We start from the raw sequence: 13,355 nt of genomic DNA, 5'->3' as shown, positions 1-13,355 counted from the left end.
AGTGATTAAGGACTTTAAACAGTCACCTCACTCTTGTATCACTTCTCCTGCAGCACATGCTACAAAGCAATTGGCCTTCTCAGTCAGCACAAAACCTGCATGATGCCTTCAGATATCCTAGTTTCATTTCATTTTTCTCCTCTCTTGGGCACTCTCATTTTCATGTTTCTGTTCTATTTACAGAAGAGAATTTCTGTTCTGCTGCCACAGACAATTTCCCTTTGTGCTCTTAAACTGCACTGTCTCATCCGGTGGGCTCACCTGCACTGCATTTCTCTTCCTCCTGCCCACCCACCTTCACTCCTCTGTGTGCCCTCTTCCCTGAAGAATATTGCACCACCACCCTGGTGCTGAGCAGACAGAAGCAGTGGGGCCACCATTCCTACTGTCCAAGGAGTCCTATTGTCTCCTGCTGTCCCTCAGTTTATCCCTCTGTGAATAGAGCCTGTCCTAACTGTGGGTATCAAAGACAGGTGCCAAAATCCTTCATTGGTTTTCTTCAAGTTGGAAAGATGCTACAGCCTAGTTTGTTGAGTCCTTCTGAAGGCCAGGCCCAAGTGCCAGCAGTTAGCAGCCAGCTCCAGATCACTCTCCAACACAACTAGAGCTGCCCCTACTCTGTACTGAAATACAAGGGATATATCGCAGAAAAAAGGCACAACCAGGGCGTATTATTAGAGAACCAGGATAATTATACCTACAGTGTGACCCATTTTTGCTGCTATTGGAGGATAGCATTATAGGTTAATGCCTAATAATCTGTCATTAACATCCCTAATTGTATGTTTCTGTAATTGGACACCACGGAGGGGGGAAGAAGGTGTCAATGTTCATTTTTTGCATTTTAGAGGTGAATTGCGAAGGATTTAAGAGTAAGAATTCAAAAGTAGGATAAATGAAAAAGTTGCATCCAAGGTGCAAGAAGAAAAGATCAGTGGTGATCAGTGAGTGATTTACCTGAGAAAGCTGTGGGACAGCTTCTTGGCTTCCTTGCTGCTGGGAGTGAGGTCATGAGTGCTGCAATCCAAGGTTCAAAAGAATTGCTTTATGCTGTCCCTGCGCCTCTGCACAGCCTGCAACACAGGCCAGCTTCCAAATGGGCACGTTAAAACAAAAGAATCGTATAAAGAAACAGCAAATAGAGTCCTTTGATTGTCTCGTGCTGTCAGGATGAGAGGGAATAACACTCTGTGTTTAGCAGAAAGGAACTGTCAAGCCAGTGAGGTTTTCAGTTTGATGTGTTTTTCCCATATATAATTGCCTTGAATAAGTTCACTGAACCTGCAAGGTAAGGGAGCGGGGAAGAGTACAAAATCATTTCTCATGGAAAGAGTTTGCAATTCTTTCCATGCAGTGGTAATTAATTATCTTTCTTAGCAATTTCTGGGCATTTATCTATATCCAATACACTCATTATGCTGAAGACATTGACAAAATCTCATATCCAATCTAGCTTTAAGTCAACTTACTAAATCCTGAGATGTGTGAAAGAATCAAGAAACCACCAGGAATCTGTGATCACTTTCTTGGCTAACAGGTTACATTTTACCTCATAAAAGGAAATGAAAATGGTCTCAGAACTTCACACCAGTACTGCAGATGTCATTGGGCTAGGAATTCTATGTGACCATGTTAAAAACCTGGAAGTTTACCAACTCCAATCGTGATAAGGCTTATGCTTGTCTGTAATCTTTCTGACTTCAATAATATCATCCATATGCCCACATTAAACAGGCATGCAGTAGACAGTGACCTAAAGGTACTGAATGCCAGGGGAGGCAGTCACAGGGGAAAAATGTTTAAAGCAGGAACATAGTGTACATCATATGGTGTTTGCTCCCTTGTTTGCCTCCGGAAATGAGGGGGTAAAAGATGTGGTGTGGTCTGCTCTGCTGTGGTCAGCAAGAGCCTGATTTACAAAGCTTTTAAAAATATCAGTGGAGGTGGGAAGGTCGGCAGTCCTGTGCCCAAACACCTTGCTGACCTAATGCTTTTCATTATTTAGTATTACAGCAGTACATACTTTTGGCACTTAAAAACACCCTGCTCCTATTCTTACTTCCTACTGAAAACCAAAATTTTAAAAAAATGCTACCCTAATTCCTCTCAGATGGGGTAAGTTTATTTCAAATCCCCTTTTTTATACCCTCACAGCACAGCCCCTCCTTCAGAAAAGGACTCTACCCTTCTGAAAGTCAAGTCCCTTTCAAATGTGTCAGATCAACACTTACAGCCCAAGGCTTTAAAGAAAATTAATTACTTTCAAACATCTTGGACACCTGGATCAGTTCCAGAAGTTGGGCCTTGCCCATATGAGCAGAACTGGTTCAGTATCAGCTAAATCTGTTAACACAAATTAGGATCTGGGGAAAAGCTAACCTCAAAGACTCGTGACATTTTAATAGGCATTGGGGACCAAAATCAGCACAAGACCAACTGGGATTCTGACCTAGAAACATTCTATTATCAGAAAGACAAAAAAGAGAAAAAATAATTATGATGAGAACCATTAAAAGAAAGAAAATAAGTTCCCATAGTACTTGAGGGTTTCTGTTCAGACAGATCCAGCTTGTTAACTTGTGCACAAAGCTGTGCAAGATGAAGGGTGCAAAAGGGAAAGGAAGTGATGGAACCTGCCACACTGCACATGCAGCATCTGGAGTCAGACCTTTAACTTCATCTAGAGAGTAGCTACTGATTTATTCATCCACCCTTAGAAAAAGGAAAACTTGTACTGGATGCTCACAAGATAGTTGGACATGAATCAAATTCCTTTCCAAATATGAGTCAGGACAAGAGGAATTTCAGAGAACAGCTGACTGCAATCCGTATTTTTATCCTCAGAATATGTGTGGGAAAGATTTTAAGGAATAAATATTTCTCTGTTTAATACTTTGAATGTGAATCACTGAATCTTCATTTCTTCAATAGCTCCTGTTAGGGAAGGCAGGATTTTTTTTTTTTTTCATTTTGCAGAGCTGTGGGAGAAAAAAACACTGAACATCTTCACAAGAAGACAGTACCAGGTCAGGCACAAGACAGTACCAGGTCAGGCACTTGACTCCGAGACCTGGGCTGTTCCCTGCCCATTTCCTCTCTAAGGCTAAAACATGCCAGACCAGGCAGATTTGGCAGAACTTCAGGGCTGTTTCCTACAGCAAATCTACCTTTAGAGATATGGGGACAAGCTTTCCTTTATGGAGATACAGCACAGGGCTTTGTCCAGCAAGGAGGTGTGATTGTCCAAGAGCTCGACAAAAGCACAGACCATACCTTTATGTACTGTTGATGGGTGAGATTTCTCAAAATGTTGTGTGCTTTATGTATGCTCAATAGATGATACCTTTACAGGATCATTGCCTTCAAAAAGATCTTTGAAAATTCAGCATCTGCTTTATAGCATTTTCAAGACATATCCTCACTAGTAGTTTTCAAACAGGGCTGCTAACAACATACACTATTTCCTCAGGAAATGGTAATCTTCAAATACCTGTTGTGGGGTTTGTTGATTAAACATTAGATTACCAAGGGCTCAATACACTGAAATTTGACACTTGTGGCATATATGAGACACATAGGTGGGCTGTGATCCATTTCTGTTTGTTTATGTTTTATTTTCCCATGACATGCTACTCAGCTCTGTGATGGTGGGAATAGCAACAATGATGGATACCACTTTTGTACAACATTACTCCTAGGGACCTCTGCTTACACAGAAAAAGCCTCTCTTAATGTTACCTCCAACCTACCCATGACTTTTGCAGTTTGTATTATACCAGCAAAAACAAAGCAGAAGACAGAGCTCCCAGGTTTCACAAGCAGCTCAGAGACTGACTCACTGTATCACTGTGGCTAAAACTATAAAGTTTAGGTGTCTCAATTCACACATGCAGAAATAAGTGACTAAACACTTCCTGGTTCCTACTTTGCTAGAAGATACCAATATTTAATGGCTGCAAAGTGCTCTGACAGCCTAAGATGTAATTTTACTTAGGTGTGCAATTGCCCATGTGCACTACACACATTAAGAGCATGACAGTGTGTTCCACACAAAAAAATTAAAATACTTTGCAGTCTGGCACAGGGCATGTTGTAGGACCAGCAGAATAATTATAGCAACTGCAGTTGGCACTTATTAGAAAATTAAAGAAGCTGTTAACAGGTCATTATTAATCTGTGACTACCTGCCTTAATAGTATTCAGTCAACAGGCATGAAGGTGAGGGGGTGGAGGAAGCAGTCACACCTTCCTCTAAGCCACTGTAGAAGACCAATACCCTCATTTATCATCACTTTGTAATCTGCTTGTTTACTTCCCTCCTGGTGTCTCTTCCCACTGGCTCTTCTCTCACAGCTGACTCTCACACCAAAGGACTGCAAGGCTCTTGGCCAGGGAAGCCACCTGCAACAGCCAGTCCCAGGGGAAAGCCAGCCCTCTGCAGTGTCTCAGCCTGGTAGCTGTCTCCCTGCTGTTCAGAGCTGCCTGTAAACACCTCTCCTGAGTGCCCTGTCCTACTTTTAAAGACTATTTTGTATGTAAGGTGTCCCTGTCCATCTACAGCACACTAGGATTTGTTCTCTTGTGTCTTGATTCTTGCCTCCCTTGTGTAGGCAGATGACTGGAAGAGGAGGGAAAAGCAACTCATTCCCTGCTTCTTCAGACAAATACACACTCTCCAGAGCAGACAGATGCCCTAAAGTCAGATTCAGGGCATCAGTTCCTCTTTTGGGTTCAGCTGTAGAGTATAAAACATTTGCTGGCTCTGGTCTAATGCTTTTTGACATTGTCAGGCCCCCTTCAGTGAACCATTGCCTTGTAACCAACTTGACAGCAAGTATTGTTCTACATTTATTAATAGTGTACGTGTTATCTTCAAACTGACAGGTTCCAAGGCCAGGCATCAGCTGTGCTCAGCTCTGAGTTAGAAAAAAAAATTCAGGCAATAGCACAGACCTCCTGCTGCTAATAAGTAAATAAATAAATAAAAACATGCCTTCACCATGCTGCTGCCACATGATTTTATCCTTTCAATCTCAGTTTTGCAGTAGTTTTTTCTTTTACTTGAAGCACTTTAAAATATGAAGTACTTGCTTCCCTGCACCCTCCTCTTCTTGGCTTCTTTAGGAAAAGACTTTTGGGTTTTTTTTCCTGAGTCTTCTTTTAATTTATTCCTTCCTCTCTCATTTGGATGCAAACCTATATTGCAGAAACCTGAATCTACATAAAAGTTAATTAACTTCAGGAACTGTTTCTCCTTTCTTCTCCTTTCTTGTGTTTTTGGTTTTTGGGGTTGGTTTTTTTTTTTTTTTTTTTTGGGTTTGTTGTTTGTTTTTTTTTTTTAAATAAAGCCACTATAATTTTCTATTATTTTTAAAATGTTCAGCTTAATGGGTTATGTTTACTTAGTCAATAAGCTGATGATGCCCACGACAGGACCAGAAGTGTTTGGTTAGCAGCAGGGAGAAAAAAAAATCAATAACTCCAAGCATTTGGCAGCTTTGTGGGCAGGAAATAATTTGTATTCTCTGGTTTAAATCAATGACCTTCTTTTCTTTGCTGTTCCAACAGGAAATTATAAACTCTGTGAACACTATTTGCATAGTGCCTTCTGCCATACACTTGTATATGCCTGGGAAAAACAGTATGTTAACCCTAGCAGTGCTCCCTGTTAAAGAAACCCAGGTACTTTAGTACAGAGCTTTTCAGCAGGCACTTGTATTCATTAGTAGCAGAAACAGTCTAGAGAAAGATGTAAAAAGAGCTCCTCCTCCACTGTCAACAGCACCACTCTGTTTGATAACAGCATTGTCTACTGTTAGTGGTATGAAAAAATGCCTTCCTTGTAACTTGGCAAGATGCTGTATTTTCAGACAGAAACTTGCTACTTCTACATTAAAGCTGCATTTGCACCTCTGTATCTTGCTTGTCAGGGTTACCTTAATGTGCCAGGTATGATTTGAAAGTGCTGCATTTTTCCTTGAATTTAGCATTACAAAGTTCATGGTTTTGAAAGTTTCAGCCTCCCCGGTGCTGTCCTTTTGCAATGTTCACTAAAGAAGAAAAAGAAATAGCTCCCTTGTCTTGCCATGCTCATGGGAAGCTGTACCAGGAAGGTGATGATCCAAGAAAAGGATCCAGTGTTTAACCTGGCACTGAACTTGCCTTCCAACTTTTTCTACTGCCCTACACTGCATTAAGTCCAGTTCAGATATTTTTTAACATGTAGGAGAGCTGGCATTCAAGAAGACAAGCTAGTCACAGGAGAGGGAGGAGGTGTGTGACCCTTTTTACTGTATGAACAGTGTGAACACAGTGCAGCCCCAAAGTCTGGTATTCTTGCCTAGGGCCAGAGCTAAGTGTTGCAGCACCAGCAACTGGCACTATGTAGCTCCTGGACTTAAGCACCCCTATATGTGCTTAGCTTCATCCTGTGCGGGAGAATGATATGGCAAATCAGTCTGGAAAATGTGATTATAGTCCCAGAAACTACCAAGGTCTCAGTTGTCTGCACTGAAATCAAATGCCATAAAATTCAGGCATCCAGGTTTCTCTGCTTTGCTTTTGTACATGACAAGTCCTTTCACAGTAGCTCTCAGCATTCCTCCTGTGCTCCCAAAGCCCTGGCACAAAGCTGTAGTCATCAGGTGACACTTGCTGTATATTTATTAGCTACATCTCCTAAATCTGAAACATCTCCCTCTCTGAAACAAAAAGGATGGGAATGTTTCTCAGAGTGAAATGGAAGTAATATGCAATTCTTGCTCTCCTGCTTTGCTTCTATGAATTTGCCAGATGTAAAGTTGCCTATCCTGACCCTACAAGCATTTCACTCCTTCCCACTGCAAGCTCTGTGTGGTTATTGGGGTCTCTTCCAGATCTCCTAGCTGGTGGAGCACCCTTTACATTTCTGAAATTTGCTGCTCCTGATTGAAGGGAGCCAACCAAAAAATGAGCTGCCTCCCTTTGTCCCTGACAAGACACCATGTGTCCCAGCAGCACCATGTGTCCCAGCAGGGCTGAGGTCAGAAGGGATCTCTGGAGGTCACTTTGTCCAGTATCCCTGCTCAAACATGGTTGCCTACAGGTGGTTGTCTAGAATGATTTCCAGACAGCTTTTGAGTATCTCCAAGCATGGAGACTCCACAACCTTTCTGGGCAACCTGTGCCAGCTCCTTGTCAACCTTCTAGTGAAAAACCATTCCCTGATGTTCAGACTGCATCTCCTGCGTTTCATCTTGTGCCCATCACCTCTGGTCCCATCCTTGGGCATTGCTGGACAGAACCTGGCTCCATCTTCTTCACGTGTTAACATACACTGATGGGATCACGCTTGCACCTCCTCTACGCTGAATAATTCCAGAAAGCAGAGGGATAAATCACAGGATAAAATTGGGTAGGTATTGCTCAATTTACTTTCCTCTATTAAGATGGTCATAAGCAAATGTTCCTTTCTCTTCCTGTTGTTTTCCCACTTTCCTTTTTTAACTCATGCATACATCTTCTAAATGTCATGCTGTCACCTTTTTCCATTGAATACCATGTACCTGGAATCTTTTTATATCACAACAAGAAATGTTTAATCTGGAAAGGCATGCAAGTAGAATAGCTCATGTGAGAAATATGAACTGGTTTGGTTAGTTTTAGGCTTTGGACTGATTTATGCTTCCATGTGAATAAAACATAATCAGAAACTGTGGAGTGATACTATTGTATATACAAAGAGGAGAACTGCTCCTGTTACTCATGGGAACATATGGGCCATAATCTAATTTTCAGAGGTTGTGAAAGGTGTGCTAAGTGACTAATTCATTTCATTAATATCTGACAAGCCACTTTCATAATGGGAAAAATTACCTTCCTAGATAATTTGGTTTTTAACAACTTATCATAGTTGTTACTCTCCTAAGGGTGCATATTTTCCACTATGCAAAAAACTGGCATGGAATAAAAATGTTGATAGACTGAAAACCTGCATTTAGCTTTAAAACAGAAGTTTGTGGGTTTTTGGTTTTTTAATACGTGGAAACTATGGTTTTTGATATTTTTGCTCAGAAGATAACCATGTGCTTCATGTGGTTTCTGTTTACAAAAAGGAAAATGTATATTCTGGGGAAAATAAACTAGATTACACCACAGGAAAAGGAGGTTTGATGTTTCAATATTCAAGAGTGCTCAGATGGAAATTCAACTCCTTAACTCTTTACTGAATTTAGGACATGGATTTTTCAGTCGTCTCTCTTCTTAAATATACTGTTGTACTCATACTGAATTGAATGGGATTTGCTGTAGAATGGGATTTGCTGTAGAAGTAAAAAGCAAGATTTTCTCTCTTTTGAGTTTAAAATCAGGTAATGATTTTGCTGACTTCAATAGAATAATTCTTTATTTATACCACTATAAGCAGGGGCAAAGTCAGATTAGGAATGTATCTCAAAGTGACAGTGTTCAGATGCATATTTAATCTTTGTTAAATGAAGCATTTGCAAAAAAATGCACTATTCACTGTTCTTACTGTTCTCCTGGTAAATGCATTGTGAAACTGTTTGTGGTAGCTGTCTCTAATCTTTTTAATTTAGTAATGAGGACACACAGCATCCAAAATGTTACTCTCCTCATGTGATGCCTCTTCAGTCAGACCAGTCCCATCTCCAAAATGGCAGAATTGGCTGACAGACCTACAATTTACCAGTTTGGCTCATCTGCCTGAATGTGGCACAGATGAGGGGCAATACTTCCTTTGCTGACCTGGATATCTGGATCCATTAGACACACCCTCAAGTGTCTTACTTGTTCTCTTCCATTTACATTGGCCATTCCTTTCTAACAGGCCATTCTCCTCCACCCAAGACAAGCAGCTAGGGGAGCAAATGGTTGAAAAGGCTTGGAAGCTCCTATAAGCATGGGATTTTCCCCTGGGCATGTTTTGTCTGAGTTGCTTTATGATGCAGAGGTCTTACTGGAAGAAAGAACTGGCCCTACAAGGTCTGGATACTTTGCTGAGAGATGAATACTGGTTAGCATACATAATTTCCAGTACTGCTGGGGAAAGTAAGAAGAAATCAGCCAGTCATTTTGAGTTTATGCAACAAGATGCACTCCTCTGACTGTGTTTTTTTTCCCAGAATCTGCTTGTTAACTATGATGCACTATGTGCCATTTGTGCTTTAGGGGACTAAGAGTCTAAGCCAGTTTATTGGTGAAAGCAACAACTTTCTCATTAAATGTTAATGGCAATGTTTTGATTAGTCCCAGGGTTCTGGGAGGGAGTTAAGTCCTTCCTTCAATAACCAGCCGTTACAGATGCAGCAAGTGTTAATAAACTCACAGGAAGCAAACTAGGCAGGCATACATTCCATCACCCAGAAAATGAATCTCATGTAGCTTTTTGAGGGATTGCTCACACTTTACACCAAAAAAGTGTTTGATTTTTAATATGGAGATTCGGGCTGTTTGCAGCACCCAAAGCTGCAGTCCCATGATGTTGTTTCCCATTTCTCTCAGACCTTATATTTAATGTGCTCCCTTCCATACAATTTAAAGCTTAAAATGTCATCTGGTTGAAGAGTGGAGAGGTGAAGAAATTCAAACAGGAGCAGCAACTGTTCTCACACTTTTAGCAACTGTGCTCAAATGTCAAAAGAATAAACATAAGAAATCATGAAAGATTTAAATAGCTTCATATCTGACATGAGCTTGTAATGCTCCAAATGGACTTTTATAGGGAAACAAGAGTAGTTTTGTGGGAATGGAAAAGGGCTTCACATGCGAGTGTGGCATGAGAGTTTTATCAAATGTTGGCCTAAAAGCCAACTGGAGCCTGGATTTCGTCTCTGTGCCAAATGAGAGCAGCCAGCTCTCTGCTCCTCCTACCCCATCACTGATGCCATCAAGTCTTAGCTGGGAGAAACTTTCTGTTAAAATGAGCCCAGCATATGACAAGGAAAACCCAAATTGAGGCTCTTGAATGGTTTATCCTTAGTGATACAGTGACCTTAGGAGATACTTTAGGGATACTGTATCTCAGTTGAAGGTATGGGTTTGGGTTTTTTTTTTTTAAGGTTACTTTTGAAAGGTCTCTCTTTAGCTATATAGTAACCTTTCTGGAGACTGTGTCTTTAGGAATAGTGGTTACTTTGATCGGTAACAAGCATGATCCTTGGACTTTTTTACCTCAGTAAAATAAAAGGGTAGACTGAATAAACCCACTTATTCTCTTAAGTAACAGGTCAGCTTAGACATCTGCTGCACTTTGCATTTTAGGAAATAAACTGGAGCTGCACAAAGAAATCTAGAACCTTTGTCATGGCCAAGAAGCATGTTTGTTTTTTGCAGTGGGCAGGGCTTTTCCAGTAGATCTACTGCAGTTTGCCAGCCTCAGCACTGCTGTAACTCAGGATGCTCTTGACATGCAGCCCAACTTTAGCACAGCACCAAGAAGACATCATTTTACTGTAGTTTTAGCACAACAGGGAGACATCTGGCAATATTAGTGACCTCTGCACATCATGGTGCTCTAGTGATTTTTTCCCTAGTTTCATTTCAAACAGTTGTATGATAGACTGATAACCATATTTTAAACGCAGTCATGCTTGATAAAGTCTTGACTTACCTTATTTTGATTGAAGGTCAGTATCTATGGCTTGATTTTCAGGCAGCTGAGGAAGCAGGGAGTGCTACTTGTCCTGTAAAGCACTCAGTGCTAACAACAGGCCTTTTGGTGCCACTCCTCCAAAACTGTGGTTCAAGATTGCTATCACTCAGCCTCAAACTGGCTAGAAAGCCCTCCTGACAGCTCTTATCCAGACTCCACCTAAAACAAAAGAGAAAATGCAGGAGTGGGTATGTATCAGAGACAGGGGAAGAATATTCAAACATTCCTAAGGATTCAACCTGGTCACTCAACCTCCCATTCCAAGACATCTAGCACTGTCAGTCCTACTGCCTTAATTTTCCTTATAACCAGTTTATAGTAAAGAGAGAAGCTGGTACATGATATTTTGACACAACAGTTGTGCCATCAAAAACATTAAGGACCTCCTGCAGCCTTCTCCAAGCATTCATAAAAACCTTATGAAAATAACCACACACTCTTTTGCATGAAACCATGCCTGCTGGCTGCCTGATTGGTGCTAACAGTATTTGTAAAAGGCAGGTAACAGACCATGTATGTCAGCCCTATAACTAAATATAATTTTCATAATAGACATTCTTCCTATACAGTTCTTCCTCTATTTGTAATGATGAATAAATCCACAACAGTCCATGAGCTGGGATTTCTTGTTTGGCAGTTTATCCAACTTTTATGAACTAACCTACCTGAAAGTGGCACTCCTCATGACACTTTGTGTGTATCAGTCTTTGCACATGCAATATTTTGCTCTATAATTACCAGGAGGAACAAAATAGAGAAACCAGTGATTTTTAAAGTTTCAGTCTGCAACCAAGACCTTAAAATTTGTAAGCTGTGTAAGGTTTCAGTCTGCAACCAAGACCTTAAAATTTTTAAGCTGTGTAAGAAGCAGAATAAGAACACCTGATATACTCCAGATCTGGGCATTTGGAGTCTCCAAGGCTGACACAGAGCATAGTTCCCTGCAGCCTTTCCCTTGCAGAGAAGATCTAAATGTTCTCCAACATCCAGCCACATGCTGCCACAAAATTCTAATATTTTCATTATCTCAAAGACCCTGTGTGTCTCTGTCAGGTCTGTTGTAACAGAGAGGGAGGCTCCCAAATTTTATGTATACAGATGTGGATACACGCAGAACACGTGTGTTGAGAACAGTCATTTATGCAGGAAACCAGGCTGAAATATGAGCAAGTCAGTCAATAAAAAGTTGGGCAATTCTCAAGACAGCAGTTAAAAGATTGATAAACACTGGCAGAAGTCTATGAATGGGACTGAGCACTTGCTACAGCACTGTGTATTGTGGCATCCCAACAGCGGCCTCTTGAGTACTGCCAGCCTGCACGGGTTAATCTCAGAGTACCACCAAGAACAGCCTCAACAGAAATGAGGCTTTCATTCAGTGGTCACTCCGCCTTAATTAAAAGGACACTTTTCAATTAAACTTCAATGACATCTTCTGAATAGAAGTTTTACACCTACTATATTTCTTTTGGACAAAACAGTCTGCTCAGCTGTATTCCCAGCTGTACACTCTTGTTTCTCCCAGCTTTCTGGCATCCATAGCTATTTAGAAAGCAACTTTGTTATGTCAACTGCTAGGATTTTCTACAGTACATATTACATCACCTTTCCTGAGAAACTTGTTTGAGCAGATCCCTTTTCTTACTTTCTTGTTTCATAATGTCCTTCACATTCCTCTTTCAATATTTGTTGTTCTCTCTGTGGAAGCTCAGTTGCTGGCATTTTAAGGAAAGGTTACATAGCAAAAAGGTCACTAATAGAGGTTTTTTTCTCCCTGCCCCAAACTCCTGGAGAGAAGCTGTCTCTGCATGGCACCTTTAGAGAAAGCTTTAGAGAAAGTTTTCCCTTAAGAAAAACCTACAGCATTCACTGCCAGTTTCAGAACAAGAAAATAAATTTGGAGTATAAATTACTCTGGTCAATTTGATTCTGAAGGTGTAGAAACAAGGACCAGCAAATAAGGGCAAAGCAAGAGACAAAACCAAATCATGCTGTGGTGCAAGTAAAAAGCGCGATCCCAAAATTTCATCCTTGTCCCTGATACTTGGGTGACTGTGCCTCTGATCAATTTGTTCTTGTGCCTCTGCTTACTTCTTGTTGAGTCTTGATCCTTATGAAACAGCCTTGGAAATCAACAGTCAGAGTTCTTTCAAAATGCCCCCTACATAAAGATGTACCAATTAAAGTTTGGTCTGTAGACAGCTGAAGGTGTTGGGAGCCTGGAGTTCAGGTCCAAAGCCTTCAAAGTAAGCAAGGTAAGAACAAAGTGTGTTAAGTCTGGAGACAGGATTTGGAATAAGCTGGGAATGAAGCATAGGAAAAAAAGGAAAGATAGACATTTCTAACCTTAGGTGTATAAATGGGTGGCTTCATGCACATGCTCACAAGTGGGAATGCATGCACACACAGGTGTGAGCTGGCACAGGAGCTGGCTGCTTGCTGTTTATTGATGCAGGCCCTTGTACAGTCCCTCCTTGCAGCACAGGGTGTGTGCAGGGGACACATACAGCCTGGAGTAGGGATTCAGCTCAGAAACATGGTAAGGAGGCTTGTTTTGGCTACTGCTAAGTGCCTGAGCATGAAGTTGGGAGGTATCTTTTATCCAAGTGCAGCTCTTTCTTCTAAAAACAGTGGCTCCCACATGATCTCCTTGAATAGTTTGAGTTTTTCTATATAAACAATAGAGAAGGAAATCTAATTTCCA

At 41.0% G+C, this 13,355-nt stretch overlaps 1 protein-coding gene across 3 annotated transcripts in view; it reads right to left on the bottom strand.

Moving 5' to 3' along the window:
- COA1 (cytochrome c oxidase assembly factor 1) overlaps positions 1 to 13,355 on the bottom strand; it is a 52,383-nt gene that overhangs the window by 13,088 nt on the left and 25,940 nt on the right. For all 3 annotated transcript variants that reach the window (XM_071429785.1, XM_071429783.1, XM_071429784.1), the window contains one exon: positions 10,610 to 10,810. The gene's annotated coding sequence lies outside the window, so the exon portion shown is untranslated. The remainder of the gene's footprint in view (positions 1 to 10,609; positions 10,811 to 13,355) is intronic.

The sequence above is a fragment of the Agelaius tricolor genome, unplaced genomic scaffold (assembly GCF_023055355.1).
Source record: "Agelaius tricolor isolate 1412-34295 unplaced genomic scaffold, bAgeTri1.0.p SCAF_6, whole genome shotgun sequence".
NCBI classification, from domain to species: domain Eukaryota; kingdom Metazoa; phylum Chordata; class Aves; order Passeriformes; family Icteridae; genus Agelaius; species Agelaius tricolor.
This window is presented reverse-complemented; position numbering and strand designations above follow the sequence as displayed.